General features: G+C 40.0%; 1 long non-coding RNA gene across 5 annotated transcripts in view; it reads right to left on the reverse strand.

Moving 5' to 3' along the window:
• The window catches only part of LOC144017847 (uncharacterized), an 80,894-nt gene that overhangs the window by 44,131 nt on the left and 11,665 nt on the right, over positions 1-25,098 (reverse strand). The window contains exons 2-3 of one of the 5 annotated variants that reach the window (XR_013283275.1): positions 22,035-22,154; positions 10,224-10,327 (exon numbers count right to left, since the gene is read on the reverse strand). This is a non-coding gene — a long non-coding RNA (uncharacterized LOC144017847). Of the gene's footprint in view, positions 1-180; positions 285-10,223; positions 10,328-22,034; positions 22,155-25,098 lie in introns of those variants that run through there. The other 4 variants (XR_013283276.1, XR_013283279.1, XR_013283278.1 and 1 more) reach the window with 4 other exon arrangements.

Below are 25,098 nucleotides of genomic sequence, written 5' to 3' on the forward strand. Positions count from 1 at the left end.
GAGCTGCTGATTGGTTTATAACGTGCGTTTGAGATTAATGGGGGTAGAACGTGCACTAACTCTTGACTCCAAACACACACCCCAAGTGGTCACACCCTATGTTGACTGCAAACGAGTTCCGATTGGACGAAACTTCCACAGCTAACAGGGATGTTTTCGTTTTAGTTTGAAATGGCTTACCTAAACTAGAATCCCACATCACGTTATGGCCAAATGAAGAATCCTGGTCGGTTATTGCGCCTTGGGGTGTAAGGAAGCCGCATGCTAAACTAGCGATATGTCACACAATAGTTGACGTGACGAGTGGCTTCCATTTCTTCTTCTACTTTCATTTGGCACTTTGCAAATACTTTTGGTGCAATTACTGCCACCTTCTGGCCATTGGTAGTAATGCACTAAAATAATGTGGCAAACGCCAAAGGCTTCCAGTCCGAGCTTTAATTTTAATATATACAAATTGCACTCGAGTGTAAGTCACAGGGCCAGCCAAATTACAAAAAAAGGGCAAAAAAAAAAAAGTAAAATAAATAAATAGATAAATAAATAACACCCGAAATAATTTTCTGAAATAACATGCTAACTCCCTCCCGAGCATCCCCAATCTGTGCAATACCATTCACAGAGAGCCTGAAAAACATGTCAAAACAAATAGGCTGATTTGCATCACTGGTACCTTGAAATGTGAGGCGTATCGATGCAATAATGCAGCAGTCACAATTGAAGACATACATCTCTGTTCCTCTTGGCCCATGTTTGTCTTTCATGCTCATATGCCGCTGCATATTTGCACACCCCTGCACGCCTAATCCACGCGTCTTCAGCCTTTTCCAGCCACATCCAGCTTGGAGCCAAGATTATTCGCCCCGAGATCCATATGAGTGAGCCACTTTGTGCTCGGTGCTGAAAATAGCACGGGGCTCTCAATTATTGGGAACGGAGCAAACACAGGTGTGGAATCCCACCACGCCTCCCCCAACACACACACACCCTGCCCGCAGAATAAAGCCACTCTTGTCCCGGAGAGGCCGAGCAGGAAGGCCAGATCCCTTCGGCGGCCTTTGAAGCGCACCCACTCTGCGGCGTGCTGGGTGCCGCCGCTAAAAGGGACCTTTTAGAGGTGTGGAAATGAAACGTCCCGCATCAATCATCTATTTCCACATGTGAAGTATTGAGCGGTAATTGCTGACTGCTAACTCATCACCTTCCCGTGTATGTGTTTGCATAGTTTGGATAAGCTACTGCTGTCACTTAAATGCATTTAATCCAGCGACTGTTGCCCCAAGAGGGGAATACATTCATGGGTGAAAATTTGTTCACTTTGACTACTATAGGTGGCACTAATCCTTGTCAACATCTTAATGAGTATTATAATAAGTTGTTACGTAATCAGTCAATAAAGCCCATCTAGGCAATGTCAGTATCAACAACTTCATCGTTATTTGATTGTTGGCATCTGATACCTCGCCTGAAAGGAGTTTGCAAACTTGGATGTTGGACCGGAGAGATAAACCCCCCATGTTAGCTTAGTGTTAGCTAGCTGGTCTGACAGAACGCAGAAGGAAATACAGCTTGAATTTTGATTTTGATCAGTGTACGTCAAGGAATCCTGAAGATTAAATTAAGTTATTTTAAACTAAAAAGGAAAATCTTTACAAAGGTTGACAAGGGTTTTGTTTGTTTTTGTGACTATGAGGCTTGGTAAAGCGCTTTGGACAACAAGGTGTGACAAAGCGCTAGTAATATGTGCATTCCATTTTCCATTATGATCAAATAGGATTTTTTTTTTCCATGATGTGTTTTTCGGCAAAAGTACAATTAGTAACCCATTCAAGTTGATTCAGGTTTCACTGCTTAAATGGTAAACAAATATTGTGTAAGTTCGAGCTCTACTATTTACAATGACAATCATTGAAAAGCAAAAAGCAATAGGCCTCTTCAAACAAACAGGACAAACAGTTTAGCTTAGCTTAAGCTATTGCCAGCCCATAGTGTCCTCACAAGCGCAGTATAATGTTAGCAACTTGAGCTTATAACAGCATAGCATTACGGCTAGTTCAAGTACGTAGCCTTTGCGTAACCTTGCTCTCACAAGATGAATTCTCGCGGTATTTGTGAGTTCCCAAAACCATTGGTGCAGTTTGCTTCTAGATTTTCAGATTAGCCACATAATTTCATCCGCAGCTAAACTTAGACTCACACAATGTTAGCACTAAACTAAGCAGGTACACATTTTTAGCATATCTTTGTGCCATGCTGGGGAACGAGCCCCTATTTTGTTCTCTAGAGTTTATATTGAACAAGTCAAGAACAACACTCCTCATACATTATGTCTATGTACTTTATATAAGAAAACCAAGAGACGTCAACATGAGCAAACACTTGGCAACAGAAGCAAAGAGAAACTCCCTCCAAAAAAGAAACTTCAAACAGGCTTTGCGTAACCTTGCTCTCACAAGATGAATTCTCGCGGTATTTGTGAGTTCACAAATCCGGAGAATACCATCTTGTACCGCTCCTGCTAATAACTGCCGTTTCTTCGGACCAACCACAGAGCGACATTGTGTTTGGGGGTGGGATATGCAACGGAACGGTGACGAAACCAGGAAGCCAGTGCCGACACCGGGGCTAACAAACAAACCCAACATGGACATCACCGTTTCCTTGTTGAATGTTGAACAGCGAGAGGCGCGTCGTGCATTTCTAGCTGGTAAGACGTTTGTGCTTTTCCCCCTCTTCGACAAAAACGCTGAACTGACACCAACACATTTTCATCCGTGGCCACGGTTGTCTAAAACAAACGTGTAAAATGTTGCATCGTCTAATCAGCTTGAATTATTGTACAGAATGTCCCGCCTTTTCCCGACGAAATGACTGTGGAGCGGTACTAGATGGATGTGTAATATCCATCTGGCGATTGCCAAGCTGCGAAAGGAGGAAGAACAATACCAGAATGGGCATCATCTTTAAAAAAAGTCTATATCGGTTGGGCCTTATAGTATTTTATATTGTAAGGAGGAGGATTTTAAATTTAATTGTAAATTTTGAAGGAAGTCAGTGCTGGATGCTAGTACATAAGAAACGTGATCTATCCCCCTGGTTCTGGTTAGAACTTGTGCAGCAGCATCTTGGACCAGCTGGAGGGTCTTTGCAGACCTGCTTGGGCAACCTGTTAGCAAAGAGTTGCAATAAGCCAGCCTGGAGGGCACAAAAGCATGAACTAGTATTCTGGCCTCAACAAGCAGCAGGAAATTACTTTTTCTTTTCTTTCTTTCTTTTTTTTTTTTTTTTAAATACAAAAACCCATGAATAGCAACAATGTGTCTGTGATTGATACACATGTATAGGTGTATCTGCAGGGTCTACTGTCACAAGTGAAAACACGTTTTTGAACCTTGTTATATTTGGGAATTAAAGGACACTGATTGACTTCAGTTGTATTTCATTAAACTAAAGTGTATTAAAACATTGCAAAGTGATTCATGCTGTAATTACGACTTGGAAGTTGCTCCCATGGTATGTGGAGGGGGGCGACAAAGAGCAGAGCTGCAGACACAAAGAGCACACTGTTTGGCCCGCAGTTCTTGTGCACGAGCGGACCGGGGGGGTTTGGGGGGGGGCGCTTCAATTCCCGCTTTTTCTCTCTGCACTCCTCCGCCACCCCCAAAGTGTTCTTTGCATCCGTCAGGCCAGTGACGGTTTGAATCTCCAGGAATTGTTAACTGTCCGAAAGCAATTACAGGAATAACAAAAACTGTCTTGCATGTTGCTGATAGGACAGAACATTTGGAATTCTGGGTAATATCACTCAACTGTGGTTGACAGTTTTCTTGGTGGGTAACATGCATAAAATTGGTGATATATTATGATATTTTCACACAGTTTTTGATCTATCAGAGTGAATATATATATAATTCTCTAACCACTGTTGATAGTTTGGCTCTCATGTACTGATACATGCCGTCTTTTGTGGCTGTTTACATTGACTTCTTGAACTAATACTGTATTTTGTAATGGCTTGATAACATCATGGTTTATATGTAAAAAATAAAATTAGGATTATATTTTTTTTTTCGTTGTGTAAGGCACTATTAGAATGAACATTTCCCATGCTTATGTGTATATATTTATTAGTCGCATGCAGTTGCCACATACACCGCTGCTCTTCGTCTGCTCAGGCTGTTTGCGTGACGTTGTAAATATGTACATCGATGTTTTTGATGCTATAAAACCAACATTTTCCCATTGCAGGATGAATAAAGCGTATTGTGTTGTACTGCATTAGATTAACACTTACTTTTATCGTAAAACATTTTTGCCCGCTTCTCCTCTGAGACGTGTGCATAAAAGTCATGCAAAGAAACTGCAGAACAAAAATTCCTCTTCAATTCCATTAAAGTTGTAATTATTTTGTTAAGTGTGATACAAAGCCTTGTCTGTAATCTATAGTAATACTACAGTAAGAAAGAATAAATAACGAAAGCAGATTCTCTGCCTTCGGTTCAGATCAGCCTTTATCCAAAAAAAAGAAAAGAAAAGAAAAAAAAAACTCTCAGAAGTTGTGTGTGGCCCGCACAGGAAATTAAGAAACCTCTGCAGCTTTAAGCATATTTACGTCTGAATTATCTGCGAGCGCCGGATTTAAACACTAGGTTCAGCGTGTGCTCACGCACAGCATGTGTGGTCACTTGGGGTCAATAGTGAGACAGAATAAGGATTAACTTGTTTAAGAATTCCCATCAGATTGATTAAAAAATGGTGGTAAATATATTGCTTAGTCTGACATCGTGCATAAAATATGGAAAATTATTTAATCTTTAAGAAACGTGACAGAGTACTAATTTAGCTACATCAGTATAATTTATTTTTGTGTATATCAGGTTTGGGAATCACAGAGTAACTTGTTTCGATACCATATTATGCTACTAAAAGCATCACCCTACATTTGATATACTGGAAGAAAATTCACACCCAATTCCAAAATATGTAGGTTATTATCAAAAACTTGCACCTGAGCATGCATACAATTACCAAACAACAACAAAATTATGTCATGAATTTACCAGAAAAATCATGTTGCATGAAAAGCTGGTAAGTCTAATTATTATCGTAGCTGAAGTTAATGTCACCTTTTATATTTGCGTATGAAAAATTACCAAAAACAAATAAAATGTATTTATTTTATGACAAAAAAAACAAACAAACAGTAGAAAAAATAATATTAGGGATGTTTGATACCACTTTTTCTTTTTTGTTTTAGAGCAATACCAGCACAAGCACTAATTCGTTGAGTCATCACCAACACCGAGTACCGATAACTCTAGTAATTTTGATATATAAAATTACATTTCATTTAACACAATGACAAAATTTGTGAGCAAAAACCTTTCTTACATTGAATTTGATGTTTTGCTGATATGTCAAACTATAGCAGCATAGCGCCACCTACTGCAGAGGAGGATTTATGCAATGTCAGATTTGGGTTGCCTTAAGTATTGGTGGCTGGTATTGGCAGCTTTAAGTAAGGCACTGATACCTGGCATCATTACTCGCATATTATATTTATATATATATATATATATATATATATATATATATATATATATATATATATATATATATATATATATCTCGATTCAATAGGTGGCCGAATCGATTCTTAAACATCCATTATTGATGGAAAAATATAGAACAAAATATCTTTCTTATGGCTAGGGTTCACACCATAAGCATGGAAGAATGTTATATTAATCAAACATTAAGCCTTAATATTTGATTTCAATGCTGTTCAAACGTGAAAAAGGTGACAACCCGTTTGTTAAATACAGTGGCTCACAGTTATAAGACTGAAGTTTCAGGTCAATAAATAATAAATTTTTATACAAGTCTTAAAGAGTACATGTACAAGTTTACTGATTAGCATTTTCTAAATTTGAGTAAAAAAAAAAAAAAAGAAAGAAAAAAAATGCAACAATTCATAAATTTGTATCGCGATCAGTATTGAATCGAATCGTGACCATATATATATATATATATATATATATATTATATATATATATATATCAGCGTATATATATATATATATATATATATATATATATATATATATATATATATATTAGGGGTGTGAATTGCCTAGTACCTGACGATTCGATTCGTATCACGATTCACAGGTCACGATTCGATTCGGTACCGATTAATCCCGATACGAATTTATAAGTCGATTGTTGCGATTTTTTTTCATTCAAATTTAGAAAATACTAATCAGTAAGATAGTAGAGTGTAAGATTTATATGAAAATGTATTATTTATTTATCTGAAATTTCAGTCTTATAGAGGTTGTAATCTGTTTCATGTTTGAACAGCATTGAAATAAAATATTAAGGCTGAATGTTCCGTTCATATAACATTCTTCCATGCTCAAGGTGTGAATCCTAAAAAAAAAAAAAAAAAAAAAAAAAATCGATTCAGCCAATTATTGAATCGATTCGAGAATCGCGCGATGTAGTATCGCGATATATCGCCGAATCGATTTTTTTTTAACACCCCTAATATGAACGGAACATTAAGCCTTAATATTTTATTTTCATGTTCAAACATGAAACAGATTACAACCTCTATAAGACTGAAATTTCAGATAAATAAATAATACATTTTCATATAAATCTTACACTCTACAAGCTTACTGATTAGTATTTTCTTAATTTGAATGAAAAAAAATCGCAACAATCGACTTATAAATTCGTATCGGGATTAATCGGTATCGAATCGAATTGTGACCTGTGAATCGTGATACGAATCGAATCGTCAGGTACTAGGCAATTCACACCCCTAATATATATATATATATATATATATATATATATATATATATATATATACCTACTATTGTATGTATGTTCCTATGTACAGGACAACAGAGAACAGAATAACCTGGTTGCATGTGTGCGTGTGCGTGTGTGTCCACTGGCCGCACGGGACCCAACAGAAACGAGAGCTATTTATTTTAGTGAGAAATAGAAGAGAGCAGAGACTAGAGATGAGATGGATCCTCTTGTGAACGCCTCCGGCTAACGGCTCACACATAAGTTGATCTCGCACTGATTCCCTCACACACACACACACACACGCACACACGCTCACAGACACGCACACACCGAGCAGATACAGTAGAGCGTAGCCAGCCAGTGACCAGCAAGCCTCGGTGGGCACACACATTTACACAGATGGTTCTTATACGAGTGGATTAGAGAGCATATTTCCTCAATAAGTGGGAACAACAAAGGCTAGCTCTGAATTTATTATGTCTTAATTGAAGAGACCTACGTGGATGTATATTTGTGTGCGAACAAGCCTCTGGTGTTTTTGGGTCATATAAGCTCTGTCAGGAATAGGAGATTACATGCTGCTGGACAAAGCTACACTTGTGGACCACCTCTGCCTCTCAAAGACAGGGAGTAGATTTGCATTTCAGTAAAAAAAAAAAAAAAAAAAAAAAAAAGACCTTCCATTTTATGCTATTATTTAGTACCGTAATTATTTAGTCCAGAGGCAGTTTTGTAATTTCATGTATTACTGGTTTTGCTTTATTGGGCAAACAACTCATTTTGCAAATGGACACATGACACACTACAAAGTAATAGCAAGTCTGAGTGTTTTCTATCAAATCATCAGTGGAATAAAAAATAATAGCTTAGATTTATATAGGATGTGTAACGGAATTTCATTGTGTGCGTGTGTGTGTGTGTATGTCTACTCAAGTCATTTGATTGTAACTGTTCTATGTGTTCCAATAATTAAACCAAACATAATACTAGTTTATAAAGGCCAAAGTGGTTCCAAATATTGTTATGATAATGACAACTATTTTGGTAGCATTGCAAATTCAATGACAGATAAATTGTTCATTATTAGTTTCTGGCATTATTATTATTATTATTATTATTATTATTGTTATTGTTATTATTATTATTGTTATTATTATTGTTATTATTATTGATTATGATTGGCAGTAGTAGTAGTAGTAGTAGCAGCAGCAATATATAAAGTAGGCATAAACAAACAAACCAGCCTCAAATTTACAGTACATTTTTGACAATGAGCTCGTCTTGTTTGAATTTGTACTTAATTTCATGATTGCATTAAAACAACAGTCAACGCAACTAGGCTAAGTGTAATTTCTGGAGAAATTGCGTGGGAATGCTGAAAGCTGAATGCTAACACCTTCATTCTAAGATTTGAATGCATGTGGAATGCTTATGAAGTAAATTGAGAGATAAATTATGAAATTATGACTTCCTGGTTACTGGACAATGCACTTGACCAACTGTGCCACAGAGCAGTGTAAGATACCTGATAATGATGATAAGGCTGTGGAAAGTGATACTTAGAAAAGGTTCAATGTTTGCCCCATTGAAAATGAATGGGGGAAAAGTTGATATGACAAGTTAAATTGTGCAAACACTGTCAGTAAAGTGGAATCAGACGATATATACCCCGGGAGGCGTGAATCTTTTAAGCTAGTTGAAATTTGAACAGTGTAAATTTGAAGTATTATGTGGGAGTTGTTACATGGCAAATAACTGTGGAGAATAAAAATCACAATAACATATTTGGGAATGCTAAAGCATTCCACAACTAAAAAAACAAAACAAAACAAAACAAAACAAAGAAACAGCTATATATATATACACAGCACTGTATACACATCATGAATACAGACTAAATTTTGTTTTGTTTGAATATAACTAGGACAAAACAATATTAAAATGACATCGCAATGATGATAAAACTATGGTGTTCTCATACTTTTACATGAAATAGATGACAAGACAACTAGAAGTGATTCTGTGGCCAGCGAGGGCTGACGGGTGCCCTCCAGGCTAGGACGAGCATGGGAAAGCTCGTGCGTCAATTAATCACAGCTAATGAGCTGGAACAGTGTTGCCCAAGCTGCCTTCCATGTCAGTCAACCCACGCACACACAAAATGTGTGAAGGACAGAATAACAAACTTTTCACTCACCGTGCTGCTCCACCACGATATTTGAGCTCGTTTCACATGTCTTTCAACGACTTTTAAGGTGGAGTTTGGGCACATGCTATTACATAATTAGTTACTAAACGAGGACATTTTGGACTTTTGAAGAACAGACACACGTGTGAAAAAAAAAAAAAAGTCTGAAAAAAGAAGTATTGTTTTGACTACTTAAGGACAAGTTATATATATATATATATATATATATATATATATATATATATATATATATATATATATATATATATATATATATATATATATATATTTTTTTTTTTTAATTACAATTATGTTTAATTGCACATCTGCTACAGTAGGTGTTAGTGGTGCTCCCATTATTTTATTTTTTTTAAATATTAGGCAAATTCATGCATTTCAAATATTTTCTGTTACAGACTAAAGAACAATGTTAATAGTGTTTTTTTTGCTGTTGATCTATATTGTTCTTTTTCTTTTGTTTTTTTTTTAGTGTGCATAAGGGCACAGTGATATGCATAAGTGTACTTAAAACAATTTTATACACAAATGATACTATCTATAATCATGTCAGATTTGGTAAAATGATTTCTTCGTCATAGAGAGTTATAACAGAAAATAATTGAGAAGCACTGACTTAAGTTAAGTAAAAAGTACAAATACTTTTTTTAAACAGTTAATTATAAGCGGTTAACAAAATGGATTTATGGACAAAATACCCGTTTTGATAAAAGCATAATTGAAAAACAAAAAACAAAACAAGAGATAGCTTGTGTTGACTTGTGTTGTGTTGCTTGTGTTGACTCAGGCATTAATGCTAAACGAAAAGTTATCACACAGCATATCCTTGGAGTTTTGAAAGGTCATACAATAATGTGCAAAACCCATAAATATGGTCTTATTTTTATTGACCGGTATTTATTTATTTTAAACCTCTGTGCCCTGCGATTGGCTGGCGACCAATCCAGGTTGTAGCCCGCCTACTACCCAAACCCAGCTGGGATAGGCTCCAGCACCTCCTGCGGTCAAGAAAATGGATGGATGGATGGATGGATATTTTTTTTTAAACCCAAATAAGACCCCATGGTGTTACACTTTTACTAACCCAAATAGTAGGTCATATAAATGATGGTAGAAAATAGATGAAAATTCATGACATCTATTTGCGTCATGACATTGACCGTCGTTGTTTAGTTGGGGATAGAGCACATTACCATCATAGCTGGGCAATTCGGTTAATCGTCAATTCCTGTCGATGACGATGTCCACCTTTCGCCGAGTGCTGCCTCATATTCGGCAAATCCTTTATCTGGCGAAGCTGTGAAAAAATGTACAAAATGAGAGCAACCGTCTGTTTTCATCCCAATCAACGGATGTAAACGTGCTTCAGTCGGGGCTTAGTTTAATAAAGTTGAGTTGAGTCTTCAAACTAAGAAAGTAAAAGTAAATAGTTTCCCAGGTATGCATTGCAAACTAACCATTGTGTATTCACAAGTTTCTTGGCATCAAAGTGATCCGCTTGTAATGAACAGACTTTAAACAAACAAAAATGCAGCGCGATGAATGAGAGGAGGAGGAAAACAGAAATAAGTGATGTCATGCAAGGTGACTAATGACGGACTTGAGCTTGATAAATACACCGTGCCAGAATATTGTTGTTGTTTTTTTGGCACATGATGCACTTGTAGCTCAAATTGTCCTTAATGCCTCCTTAAAACATAACAAATTACGCGAAGCAAAAGCGGCGCGGGCGCAAAGGAGTAATATCCGTATTTTAAGATCCGACATGATGCAGCCGTTATTATTCGGCGTTACAAATGGCCGACTGCACATATAGTGCGGTTTCTCAGCTCCTCGCCGGCTACTGTGGGAGCTCCAGCTGCGGGCCTCTTTACTGTAACGCTAATCCTCGTGGCACATACATCATGCGAGCAAACGTTTCAGTTATCATTCCTGGGGTGGGGAGGCCACGTTCGGGATCTCGTGTCGCTTGGCGGCAGCTGATTGAGGGCAGCGATGCGGCGCAGGACGATTGTCAGCAAAGACACACTTGCCTTTGTTGTGTTAAATAAGTTGGGGTCATCTCTCAGGGGCAAAAGGAGGCCTGTAAATTATGACGGCTATTTTCCAATGCTTGAGGTATGAATGTGACGGGTGGCGACTTTATGCCACATAATCACATTATTATGAATTACATGTGTCTGGGTTGGCTTGTTTGGTTTGTAGTCTGATGCCCACGAATGAAATGTGGAATCTGAGTTAACATGCTGCAACCACGGAATTGATACCTGCGCTGTGCAGTGTCATATTCAATCCCAATACACACACACTCCTGTATGTCATGTATGTCGCAAATACACACCTGTCTAAAGTCTGGTGGGCGAGTGATGAATGGGGAACTCAAGTGTGGAGATCCCTGCCAGAAATATGTGCTATGGTTGTTCGTGCATTTGTCATACAAATGAGGCAAGTTCAGCCAAAACTACTTGTGGCACACATCCCACTGAGGGACATCTAAGGCAGAAGAATTTAAAACTATTATCCGTCTACCTCCCCCAAGGACGGATTCAATTTTACACTCTGCGGTGTTTAACATGCTATATACAGGAGGTGATGAGACGAACCTCTCGTTGATGATTCAAATCTTAAATCTTCATCTTGCCAGGACATTTTGTGGGAACAGCTGGGGGAAAACCCACTAATCAAGGTCCACAAAGGCATGCTTGCTTAGATGAATGTCGACAAGAATGAGATTGGCCCACACTGGATGAATGAGCGAACATTCCCACAGACACACTCCAAATCACTTGTTGGGGTTTTGTTTATGTCCACATTGTAGTCTCACTTACGAAAAACTTGACTGACCATCTGATGGCGACAGCTGAGGCACACATGCTGTTAATAATAACCCGCTACCTTATCAAAGCATTTATCACAAAATACGTTGCAGACACATTGTCCTTTTAGCAGGTTCTCAAACTGGGGGATCCACATAATTATTTGCTATCAATTATGTTATACTTAAAAAAAAAAGAAAAAAAAAGTGCATGCCTACACTCAGCAAGGGTATCTTTTCTTGCAGTTCTTTTATGCGTAAATGTGCTTTGCACACGTCAATCTCTTGCGTGGACTCCAGCAAGTTCTTCTGCATGTAGACCGCGTGTGGACTTTTAAATGAAATAATGAGGGGAGCCGCTTCAATTGGCCGGGAGTCAGCTGCATTCCCTCCCATAATGGCGGACAATGAAGAAAAACACCCTCTTTAAACTGCACTAGCCTAGCAAAGTACCATCCATTTTCCTAACCAGTTCAGGGTGTACCCCGCCTAATGCCCGAAAAGAGCTGGGATAGGCTCCAGCACTCAAAAAAAAGAAAGAAAATTCAACCAATGTGCACAATTAGACTTCACTGCTTTTCAATTTGAGCTGGGTATATGAAAATATGGCTCCAAGTCTTCGGCAATGTTCAACATGATTAAATCTGAGGTGACATTCCACTGGGATCCTTTCTTATTACACTGGGAAAAAAATTGAAAATTGTTTCGTTTATGATGCCTGATGTTTTTCTTTTAGTACAAATTAAAGTTGCTTGTCACTTTGTTGCAAGATAGTCGCTAGAGCGGTCGTAAAAGCTGTGAAATAAATATAGCGGCCAAATTGCTAAATTGGCAACATTGACTGTGCTTTTGAGAAGTGGTTTCAATTCAATTCAATTGAAACTCGTTAAGTTCCTTTCTAGTAATCAGGTCATGAAAATTTACAGTAGGTGCAAACCTTCGAAATATCCTTCTGATGACATTTAAGGGACTACTTATAGTTATGTTTGATTGGCATTAGAATTATGAAGGGATCCTTAGAACTCTGCCCTGTAAGGGGACCCTGAACCTAAAATGTTGGAGAAGCCCTAATTCAGGTTCATTTATTAAATCAGAATCACCTTTATTGGCCATGTTTTGTCTCTGGTAGTTTAAATCATGCTAGTATTACAGCAACAATCAACTATAACAAAAAAGAACATAGGAAGTAGCACATACAGAGAGTCATTAAGGAATGCAACGACCATTAGTGCAATAGTACCGAACAATGACAGCTACAAAAAATGCATTAGTTGCTTTCATTCACCCATTTTCCAGTGGTCCTCGTTAGGGTCATCGGTAACGAGATATCATCAACTCCTCACCAAGGTGTTCTACCACAGATTTGGACCCAGATCTAACGTGTCTTGAAGCTACCTTCCCGGTTCCGCAGCAGATCCCAAAAAGCCAGTTCCTGAGAAATGATGCAACAATAGTCATACAATTCTTGTCGAGCAATAATGTGATTGATGGAGTTACACCTTCTATGTGCAGTCACAGTTTCAGAAATTGGAGTAAATTCTGTCATGATCGCAAGTGTCCCAAAATTGAAGTGCCACTACTCCTCCTCAACTAATCAAACATTTTGTAGCACACCTTGCAAGCTAAACTCTTCAACTGGCCTCTTCCATGCAACATAGAACAAACTCGTTAGGCAGGCGTTGATTATTTTGCGCCTTGATCAATTAAACCTACCACCAATTCCATTTTCCCAAATCTTAGACCGATCTTGAAACCACCTTCCTGGCTCCGCAGTGGAACCTTTCCAGCCAAGTCCTCAGAGACCGAGCTGCCCACACAGCGGCCTTTTTTGAGAGATGGATGTACAAGAATTTGTCACACACATACCTTTTATGCGCAATAGCTTTTATAGCCCGACTAGTCGACGACATCTCCGACAAGGCTATATTTTGGACTATGTTCTAAAATCAGCTGGCTGCATTGGTCTCATCGATGTGGGAAGAGAAGAGGGCGCGGTGACCTGGTGTGTTTCTAATATCTTCCCAGAAATCCCTGCGGGCAAGGATCATCTTGGGTGTTCTAGGGCGGACTCTGGTGTTGTTACATTTAACAGGTTCCCAGCACATAGCGCAGGCAGGGAGGAGTAAGGCGGGGTGGGTGGGGGGGGGGGCTACGTGGTGGCGAACCGACTGCCGAGAAGCCAGCTTGACCTGGAGGAAAAAGCACCCTCTGTGCATTGGCTTGAGGGGGCGGTGTGGGGGTTGAGAGCTCCACGCTGCCCTCTCCCTTTTCTCCCTCTAGGTGGGGAGGAGGCATGGAGGTAATGAAGCTTAAGTGAGCCCAGTGTCTGGTAATGTAATATACACAAAGCCCTTGTCAGGTCTGGATCCAATAATGTGTCATTTACCACGTCTGGAACAGATTGGCCCAGATGATCGGCGTGAACCTTTGCCCGGGTGAAGAGTGCTCCGCACTTAGCATCCCTCGGCCTGCAGGCCTCCTAAACAGGCCCTCGCTTCACCTCGCTCCAACGCTAGCACCTCTCCGCCCATCCCCTCTCGAGGCCGATGCATGCTTTGGATGAGATACTTCATCGTTGTTTTGTGACCACGCTGGAACGTTTGTCTCAGGTGGATCGTTTGGGTCTCCACAGAGAGAGCACAAGAGACCATACTGAACTGCTGGTTTTAACACCGCAGAACCAACACATTTTTGCTTACACTCCATCCAAAGAACTTAATACATTTCATTTCCCAAAGGGGAATGAACAAGTGTACTGGAGAGACAGAAAGATCATCAAAAGGTTTCGGACACAATTTTCCCACAATAGAGACCAGACCACTTCTGGATTTGAATCTCTATTAATTGTTTCAGTTTGGTTTATTGTGTTCAACTTGATTCAACCATTTTGCAGTGCATGGGGGGGGGTATTCCAGCAGAGGTGGGTATTCCGTCAGTAGTGACGGACAGTTCCTCAGTCTGACGGGCACCCATTTTGTTGACAATTGACGGAATGGCCACCTCTGTCTGATGGTCCTAGCCTAGCATAGCGGTGACAAAGTGATGGGGTACCCGTGGTTAAAATAAAGTGACGGGCTGATGATTACAGTTTGGTTCGCCTGAAAAAATGACGGACTGACGATGACCGAAGGGTGCCCAGGGCGCTGACAAATGACATACCAGCAACATTTTGTAAATTGCCTAACTCAATAAAAAGTCATTATAAGCTAGTATTGGTAACATCCCAATGATAACTCTACTTTGAAGTACAGTACAGCCTATGCCAAACAATAGAACATGTAATATAAATGTTGTTTTTGTTGCTACTAGAAATGATGCCGTGTCCAGCGGCTGGGTTGTTAAAGTTAGGTGCCGCAACTTTGTCAGGTCGTGGACAACATGGTTTTAGTTAAAAAGACTGACATCAGTTGCAGATCATGTTTCTTCACACAGTACTACAGGTACTAGACTGTTAGCTTCTACTCTCTTGGGGGGAACTTATAGTAACATGTATAAAAACATGTAAAATGATGGGGGAATTCTATATTACGCCATTTCAAGAATTTTATCGTTGACTATAGAGTGATAGGAGCGATAAAATAGTCAAGTCACAGCTTGACTTGGGTCAGACTATAGTCACCAATTTTAGGGCTTGGGACTTGTTTGGCTAACTTATGAAACACTCAACTTGACAAGAGTTGCATCGTTACATTTGATTTTTTTTGTGGGAAATTTCTGAACCTAATCTGAAACGTAAGAGACAGAACGACTACAGCATGTAATGCCATCCGTCGACACTGTAAAACCGATAAATACAGGTAAGCTACGTTAGCGTTACAGTTTAGCTAATCAATAGAAAGTCAATTATTTGACAAGATAACAAGGAGACTGCTTTTGGATATATTAATATTACGTATGTGATTGTGAATGTGTTAATGCAGCGAACACAAGTAGCCTACAAACAAGTGCAAAGTGGCTAATGTTACTAAGCAAGATTAACTTGACTTAGGCCTATGACTTGCTTAACCCAAGTCCTGACTTTACTGGACATGCTTGATTTCTGCCACATTAACTTGGGACTTGCTTATGATTTGAACATGCTGTATGTGACTTAGTCCCACTTCTGGTTAATAGCCCCTTTCACATACAGCAGGCCTTCCTTTGTGGAAGATACTGATGCTGAATGAGAAGTTAAAAAATGGACTAACAAATTTTCCGGCTCCCAAAACGGGATCATAGGTGCACGGCTATATGGCACGGCAATGTCCTCTTTCCGTGAGTTATGTCTTAAAGACGTGAAGCCAGCGTGACACTGGCTGGGTAAAAACAAGAGGAACAATTTGCGTTTTATGTGTTTTAGAATGAAATTAGGGATGAGGTTTAGGTCCCAATGGGGGCGGATAAGTCAGTTAACTGTCTTGACGCATGAATGGAAACAGGAGTGGAGACGATTTGAAACAGACTCCATAAATAGTGATGTCATCTGATTTCCTCATTTGTGCATGAGCAAACATCCTTTCCATTTCCTTTCAAATGGAAGTGAGGATGCTATTGGTAGCTATTAAGGGATTACTGAATATAAATTCTGATTAAATTCAACAATAGCATGGTTGACCTGGATTAAAAATAATAATCATCATCATACAATTCGTGTCATTTAGATTGTTATGATTAAATAGCTATGAGCTCACACTGCTAATGAGTAGTGTTTTGTTTTGTTTTTCCCCCAGTGCAGCTTATCAGCAATTTGCAAGTGAAGGTGAGTGTGTGTGATAAGAGCGGTAATTAGAAACGCAGGGGCCGCCGCTGTGGTTTCAGGAGCACAGGAAGCTTGAGGCTGGAAGCTGAACGTGTAAGAATTTACCGCTTCTTCTTCCTGGTCGGCCTGGGGCCTTGGGCCCCTAGCCTGAGGCCCACACAGGGCGTGGGAGGCTTGGCGAAAACAGGCCGGGCGGCAATGGTACTAGGTGAGAATACAAATCAAGCAGGAAGACAGTTGGGAGGAGGTGCATTTCAACTTTTCTTTTTCTCCTTGAAATGTATGTTTTTTTAAGAGGGAGAAAATGTAAATGAGGGAATACTGCAACCATCGCATCCTTTCCCCACAGGAGTATTGTGGCTCCCTTTTGGCCAAAATAACTTTGATTTAGTGCGCTTAATAAACATGATGTAGCGCTTCCAGTGATTGCTCGGACAGGCGCAGCGTCACATAGATTCCCTCACGTTAGCGTGTAGCGCTGAGAACGAAGCAGGAAACACGCATGTTTCATTTCGGAGGGCCTCAATTACTTCAGCAGAGGACACTTTTTATTTATTTAGACAAACCCGAATAATATTATTACTAGCTTCGATTCTGTCACACGCATTCCTGCGATATGACGGTGCCTTGCACTTAATTAGAATAAGTTATAAATCATAGTGATAAATGATGATGGAGCTAGTTACATTAAAAAATAAGGATGGACAAGTACCGACACCCGGTCGATACTAGGACTTATTTCAAGGAATCGTTTTCATGACTTGTGGCTGTTTTATGACCAGGAACTAGAAATGAGAAGAATAGAAAATTGCCATTAATTTCATGCCATTTTAAGCAAAAATGCAATATTGGGATATGTAGGTCTTTCTCTAAAATTATCGGGCATTGATTTTTGGGGAAATTTTATGTATCAGAAGTACTAGTGGTATCGGTACTTGGTATTGGTATCGGTAACTCGTACAGGAATTGGTCAGGGGAAAAAAAGTGGTATCGAACATCCTATTAAAAACGTGTTAGACATGACATTGAATCACACTTTCCCGCATTTTATTTTATTTCTTTCATTTTAGAAAAAAATAAATGCTTCTTCAACTGCTGGTGTGTTTACCTTTGGCCAAGGACATTTGAGGGTTTCCAGTGTACCTGGAATGTATTAGCAAATATGGCAAGGTGTCAAAAGTGCTGAAGTTTGGAACAAGAGACCTTCAATTTTAATATATTGATACCATAAATAGTATCAGCTTGAAATCATGTTTCTAGAAATTAACTAATCTATTTCCGTATGTAGTAAACATGTCTGTTTGGCAATCACAATCTTTTTAAAACAATTTTATACTATTGAACTGTGATTAATTAATTACAAAGTGTCTAATAATTACATATTTGTTTTAAAATCAAGCCCTACTGCTTATTTTTCGTGACGTTAGCTGGAGTGTATACAAATCTTCCAACATGATGTACAACACGCTTGCACAGGAAAGTGTCACCAGTTAAAATACAATTTATTTACTTCGACAGTCCACACAGAAAAGGCAAACCGACACAACTAGATGGATTTATGACGCGTCTGTCAGCTATTCCCCGGCCTGAAATCGTCTAGCAGCAACACAGCCGGCTGCAGAGAGGCCTGCACGCGGCCGTCCACAGCTGGCTCTTATTACGCGCCCATACAGTAGCCATTCTTTTTCACTTACCCCCTCTCTGTTTTGTGATGCTTATTAGAAATGTAACATACTGGCCTGGGAGTTTGTTACAGATTTATGTGACACAGGTGCTCCATTAAAAAAAGGAGAAAAAAAAAAAGAAGTATAGTGGTGTTGCTGATGCACAAATGACAATAGATCTGTTGCAATGTTATGATTGCATCACCATTTTTTGTTAGGATTTCACACAAGTTAGATTTTGATGCAGATCTGGGTAGTTTTCTTTCTTTCTTTCACATTAAAAATTCGCCAGGTACTCCAGTTTTCTCCCACATCTCAAGAACATTCATGCTTGGTTAGTTAAGCGCTAAATTCTCCCTTGATGTGTATGTCAGTTCACCTATGTATACCCGACAATGGTCTGGCAAACAACTGAGGTTGAACCCTACAAATTGGTTCATACTGAATCAGAAATTTCGGGGTAAAGTAATAAAGTTAACTTTAATTAGTTTATTCCAAAATAAAAAGTTAATTGGATGTAACTTTTTTTATTTGGTTTGGGAAAAATAAATGTATTTGATTTATAGTAAATTGAAAATGATGCCTTCAACCAAATCATGACTGTAACGAGAAAAACTCAAACAAAATTAGCTGTAACAAATTACAGTATTTTTTATTTTTTTATATTTTTTTTAGTTTAGTCCAATGAAACACTTTTTTTCGGTGATAAACAGGTTTTGTTTTCAATCAATCAATCTTTATAAATATAGCATTTTTCATATAAAATGCAACTCAAAGTGCTTTACATGATTTATAAACAAATCCCCAGCCCACCTCACAACACTGGCCACAAAGTTTAAGAAAAAGAAAAAAATAAAATTGTTTGAGGCTGAATGTGTAATGGAGAGAGGGTGTGCCAGCTCTCTGGGACTGTTGATGGGATGCGTGCCTTAAAAACTTTGGAAAACATCCATACGAATAACAAATCTGCTTGTATCCCCCTTCTGAAGTGATTTTTCTATACGTTTTTGTGGAAAAAAAACAAAAAAACAAAAACATCATATTGTAGCTAGTGTACCAACAAAGACTTCCTTTGTAACATTAGTACCCAAGCGAATGAACGGGCAACAGTTGTGGAGAAATTTAATTTTGAGAAGAGTGCTTTGAAAGGATTGTCTGTAGCTGAGTGGATTCCCACAACTGCCTCTTGATGGACTCCGACTGGTACCTGGGGAGTCTGCTGCTCGTCTGTCAGCACCAGACGAGCGTGAGCCTCCAGTCTGCCAACATGCTGGAGGTGGCTCACGCTCACCGCGGGCATGACGGGGGTCCTGCAATTGCTCCTGACTGATTCCTGGCTCACACAGTCAAGAAATGGAAATGATTCTCGCCAGCAGAGGTGACGGGTTCACGGGCGGAGCTTCTAGTCTTTTCCGTCTTCGGGTTTCGCAGGCGTCCCGCCCCGTGCCCGTCTCCGTACTCTCCAGTTACGTGGCAGCGCACCTCCTGGTTGTTATCCCCTCAGCCTCCATCCCCATCCTCGCATGCTGAGAAGGGGACACCCAATGCCTTTCATGTGGCCTCGGCCCCGTGTTCCTCCCGCGGCTCGGGATGATCAACTCTAGCCCTGAGTGATTGATGGCGGGGTCGCCCTCGCCTCTCGCCCTCCGCGACCAACCCCCGGCTCGGCGGACAGCGTAGCGTTTCATGAGCTCATCCGCGTGGCGCCCAGGAGCTGCACCTCCAACACAAGGCACCGCCCGTCTCATCCCACACGACTCCCTGGGGTCCTCAAAGCATGTGTGACCTCCCTTTAACCAGCCATCTGCAACATGCGCCTCCGTCTCAACTGCATCGCTATTGTCTTCCAAACATCCTGTAGCTTATGCATGTGCGACGTTGTTATCTGTTTGTTGTATCACATGATCTCAAGCTATAGGCTAGGGGTCTCTGGTTCAGTTCTTACAGCGGCATAAACTGGCTTTGTACTCAACTCATTTACTCCCAATAACGTATAAATGCGTTTTTTTTTATGTTCTACGTGTCCCAAAGACATATTTATACGTTGTTTTTGTTTTTTGTTTTTTATGCTAGAGCATACAGAAGGCTTTGATGCAGCCTCTCAACTGCAAAGAACGGTTGCAGAAATGGTAGTTATTACACAAACGGCCAGCAGGTGGCAGCAGAGCAAAGGAGATCAACTAGGCCCATGTAGAAAAAAAGCTCAATTATTTACAATTTTAAATAGATTTGTGAAAACTGATGAAACTTAGCTCTCTTCTAATGCTAATTGCTGCAAAACGGAAAAAGATAGAAACATACTTTTTTTCCTGATGAAAGAAGAGACTTTAATCTTTCTTTTGGTAGGTTTTATAGCAATTGAACACAATATTCTGTGGGCCTTGCAAAATCAGTCAAAATCCAGTAAAACAGCCGGGAGCGAACGGGACTGCTTCTGTGAAAATGGCTGGGAGTGAATGAGTTAAGTAGGAACCAATCACAGCACAGCACGGAAGTTCAACACAAAAGTAATTATGGTTAAACAACGTGACACGTACATTCCTCTTTCCAAAACCCAAACACAGATAAATACATGTTCTGGATAAAACGTCGCGGTTGTCCGCATAGTTGGTCGAATCTGTTAGAAATCAGCCGACACCTTTGTCTGCTCCAAGGTTAGCAAAGCACTTAAAATAATGTCATGCTGTTGTTAGCTCAGAAGCTAAAATGCTATACTTTTAACATGAGGAGTAATTACTATCTGTGGCGCAAAGCTAACAAGGTTAAGCCCTGGTTGGCTATGGAAAGCAACAAAAGAATCCCGTTTCTCCATCGGATCATCTTTCGTGGAAACAGTTTAACATGTCCCTGTAAAAGCTGTGACAGACCATATGAAAAGTTTTCTAAAAACAATTATTCATGTAAATTACAGCAACATTTATCATTCTGTTGTAGCCATTTTGATGTACCAAGCCACAACTTTGGAATTTTAGCTTTATAGTGACTCATGGATTAATATTGATTATTTAGGAGAGCATCAGGAGTTTTCCTGCTCCCATCAGTACATTAAGAAGGATGAAGGTCATGAAAGTCATAGTGTTGTGTCTTCAAAGACATCAGACTAAAACTGTACTAATAGGTGGTCCACAGTTTATGACTGTCCTGAGATTTCAACACAAAAAACTACGGTAGTTTGTGTAGCATCCTTTTTTCTTTTCTTTTTTTTTTCTTTTTTTTTTTTTTTAAGAGCTCAGTATTTTTCATTTGGCAGCCTGCCCGAATCAACATCAACATTGCTCTTTTTTTTTTGCCTTGTGTATCTTTGTATGTGTGTGCATGCTTTTTTTTGTTGTTGTTGTTTTTTTTAAATATATCCAACTGTTTAGTATATACTTACGTATAATACTATATTTGATTGGTTGTAACAGATCTAATAAACCAAAGATGACGAACATCCAAGTGGAGGACAGAGCCGTCAATTGTTCTGTTTGCAGCTCTGCCTCAAACGTTTGGACATTGTATTAAAACTCGAACCTTATTCATCATTCTTATTGACTGAGCATTTGTAGCGCTTGATGATTTACGACATGACACCACTTCCTTCTGATTACAACTTGACCTCTTTCCAAGCTAGATTGGGAAACTCACTTTATCAGGTCAAGTCCTTCCTCTCAAGCAGATAAAACTCTTCGCGCGGCTGACACCAGTGTAATCCCGTTGCCAAACCCTCTCAAAGCTAACCAAAACACAGCGTGCGAGCAGTTCATACCCTACCAGTGACCCCGTGCCCTCTCATCCCGTCGCCTACCTCGCCTCAGGACGCCGGGACACCACCGTCCTCCGCTGCATGTGAGACATTCCAAGTGGCAACGGAATCTGGTTGGGGGGGGCAGCAGTGATCACCTAATCTCTCCGAGGCGGGCAGCACCTGTCCGTAAAAAAAAAAAAAAAAAAAAAAAAAATCGACATCAGTGGCAGCCCTGTGTGCACTTGAAACACGGTCTTCTGTATCAGATGATGCAGACTTAACGGCACTCATCATTTTACACAGCGTGAATGATGGTTGTCCATAAAACTTAACAGACGCACTGTCAGAGTGGCGTTCTGAATTGGAAATGGAAATGGGACCTCTGCAGTCAAACTCCTACAAGTTAGGGTGTTTGTTTTGAGTTTTTACAGGGGTTAACTTCTTTTTACACTGTGTTACAAGTAATGTTGAAAATGAAGTGTGTGTGAAGTGCGTCTGTTTCGAGGATGCGAACGGCGTGCAGTCACCGTACATGTTGTAAGTGTAGAGATACCCCCCCTTTCAAAGTTGAGTTTTAATATTAACACGGTTGGTTTGTAGTTGAAAAAAATCCTTTCTGTGGGAATTTTTTTGCAATATTGGAACTAAAGGACAAATGTCAACAGTTGTTGCTGTTGTTTTTGTTTTACTTTTTTTTGTTTTTTTGTTTAAAACACTTTTTCCTCGAGAAATTTCTAATCATGTTCATATTAAACATGAGGCGGCCCGGTGGAAAAATGGTTAGCACGTCCGCCTCCCAGTACTGAGGACGCAAGATCGAGTCCAGGCTCCGGCCTTCCTGGGTGGAGTTCACGTTCTCCCCGTGCCCGCGTGAGTCTTCTCCGGGTACTCCGGTCTCCTCCCACATTCCAAAGACATGCATGGCAGGTTAATTAGGCGCTCCAAATTCTCCCTAGGTGTGCGTGCGAGTGGTTATTCGTCTCTGTGTGCCCTGCAATTGGCTGGCAACCAGTTCAGAGTGTACCCCACCTACTGCCCGAAGCCAGCTGGGATAGGCTCCAGTACCCCCGTGACCCTAGTGAGGAAAACAGGTTAAGAAAATGGATGGATTGTTAATGAACCATTCTTCAAATGTACACATATACAGAGAACCTTGGATACAACATATACATGCCAGGGGTTATATTCTTGTGTGTTTTTCCACAATCTTCGATGTCACTGGAAAACTTCCAGCCATCCTGTTGTGTAACGTCATCAGCATGCGCGCAAGCCAAAGGACCCTGAGCCTATTTAACCACCCGAGCAGATCTTACGTTGCCATTCGCTAAGCTCAACATTGATGCATTTTCACATTATTTTCTGTTTGTACAGCGAATATGTCACAGTGCGTGTATAAACACACGAGTGTATATACCGGTAAGTCCGGGCATCTGGCGTGCAACCTTCTGGAAATACACAAGCAGAGGTGAACAAACATGGTGGCGTAGCACAGAACTAGACTTTGGGAGTGAGGAGGAAACATGCAGACTATTTGAATAGTGTGATTAGTGACATGAATATAATGTCTTTTATTGACCGTAGAAGTGTAAATGACGTCTATTTGCGTAATGACATTGTCCGTGCGTTGCAGTTGAGATCAGGATGTGTATACGGGAGTAACTCTGTACACTCACTCATGTAAACGGTAAGGCTGGGAATCTTTGATTGTCTCACGATTCGATTCAATTACGATTTTTGGGTCTACGATTCGATTCAGAATCGATCTTCGATTCGACCGATTTTCGATTCAAAATTATTTGATTGACAAATGATTTCTACTTCAATTTACAGATATGCACAACATTGTCATGATCTACTCCAGTCTGCTTTGCAAGACAAAATGTTTTATTTTGTATTGTAAGTGCCTTTTTCCACAAAAACAGCATGTGAGCTACAACTGCCTTTTCCCTTTCTTCTTCATTTCTTCTTCAATAAAATCGATTTTTGGATATTAAATTTGATTCGATTCGATTATTAAACGAGAATCTCGATTGTTTTATGAATCGATTTTTTGGCACACTCATAGTAAACTGGTTATCGCGGATGTTTAAAAAATATTGACGTTTAACCCCGAATTCTGACTGCATGCAAGCGTAGTCACAGGGCAACTTGTCTGATATTATTTGTTGTTTTTCCTACTTTACAGTGGTTCCTTCCCTTTACACTTTTGTGACAGTTGAAGAATGTGAAAATGTTAAAACATAGCCTGCACAGGTAGTAAAGGTTTTCTAATGCTGACACCTTATTTATTTCAACCTCTATGCAATTGTTGCAAACCCCAAACAAACTACAACAAACTGTGCTCAACCCGTGAGGTTCCATTGTGTTAAAACACAGGTCGCAATTCCACAAATATTTTATAATTGAAAAGACTCGGGTGGATGAGTTCTTACAAAGCGTCATTGCCATGTCAGTTCACATGCTAGAGAAATACCCGAGTTTCCTGGAAACACTGGCGAGATGACCCAACCGCTGCGAGCGCACAGCAGAGCGAGCCATCTGACCCAAATGAAACTCGATCGTTCGTGTAAGAATAGAGCTCCAATGAAAAGACACGCGGTCCGTGATTCCTGCCTGACAACCAATCACATATCTCATTCAGCTGTTCATGAGGCGGCCATGTGTGCACGGGGAGGGCCGAGGAGAGGACCATCAATCAGCCGGGAGGACGCTACAGTTGCCGGCCGAGTCCAAGACGTCGGGATGTTTGCCAGAGAGGCTTTTGGGAGCTTGTCGTTAGACATGTTGGTATTATTATTGTGTTTGCGACGCGTCTCGTCATGATGAATCGCTCGCTTGCCGCTAAACTACAGTACGGCTCAAAATGTCATCCATCACACTCTGTCTGTTAAATGGATCACTTCTAAACACCACAGCAAGCCTCAGCAACGGGACAAGCAGAGAAGGTGAAAAAGCAATTTTATTTTATTTTTTTTGCTTTGTGACAAAAGCGGACTGGATTTCTCTGGGATTGTGGCCAAAGGAGGTCCAGTTTTTCCTCTGGCACAAGGTCGTTTAAATTAAACCAACCATTCCTTTTAAATCCCGTATGGCATGGGCCGCAGCCTAATGTCTGACAGAAGGA

This window comes from Festucalex cinctus, chromosome 1, assembly GCF_051991245.1.
Source record: "Festucalex cinctus isolate MCC-2025b chromosome 1, RoL_Fcin_1.0, whole genome shotgun sequence".
NCBI lineage: Eukaryota > Metazoa > Chordata > Actinopteri > Syngnathiformes > Syngnathidae > Festucalex > Festucalex cinctus.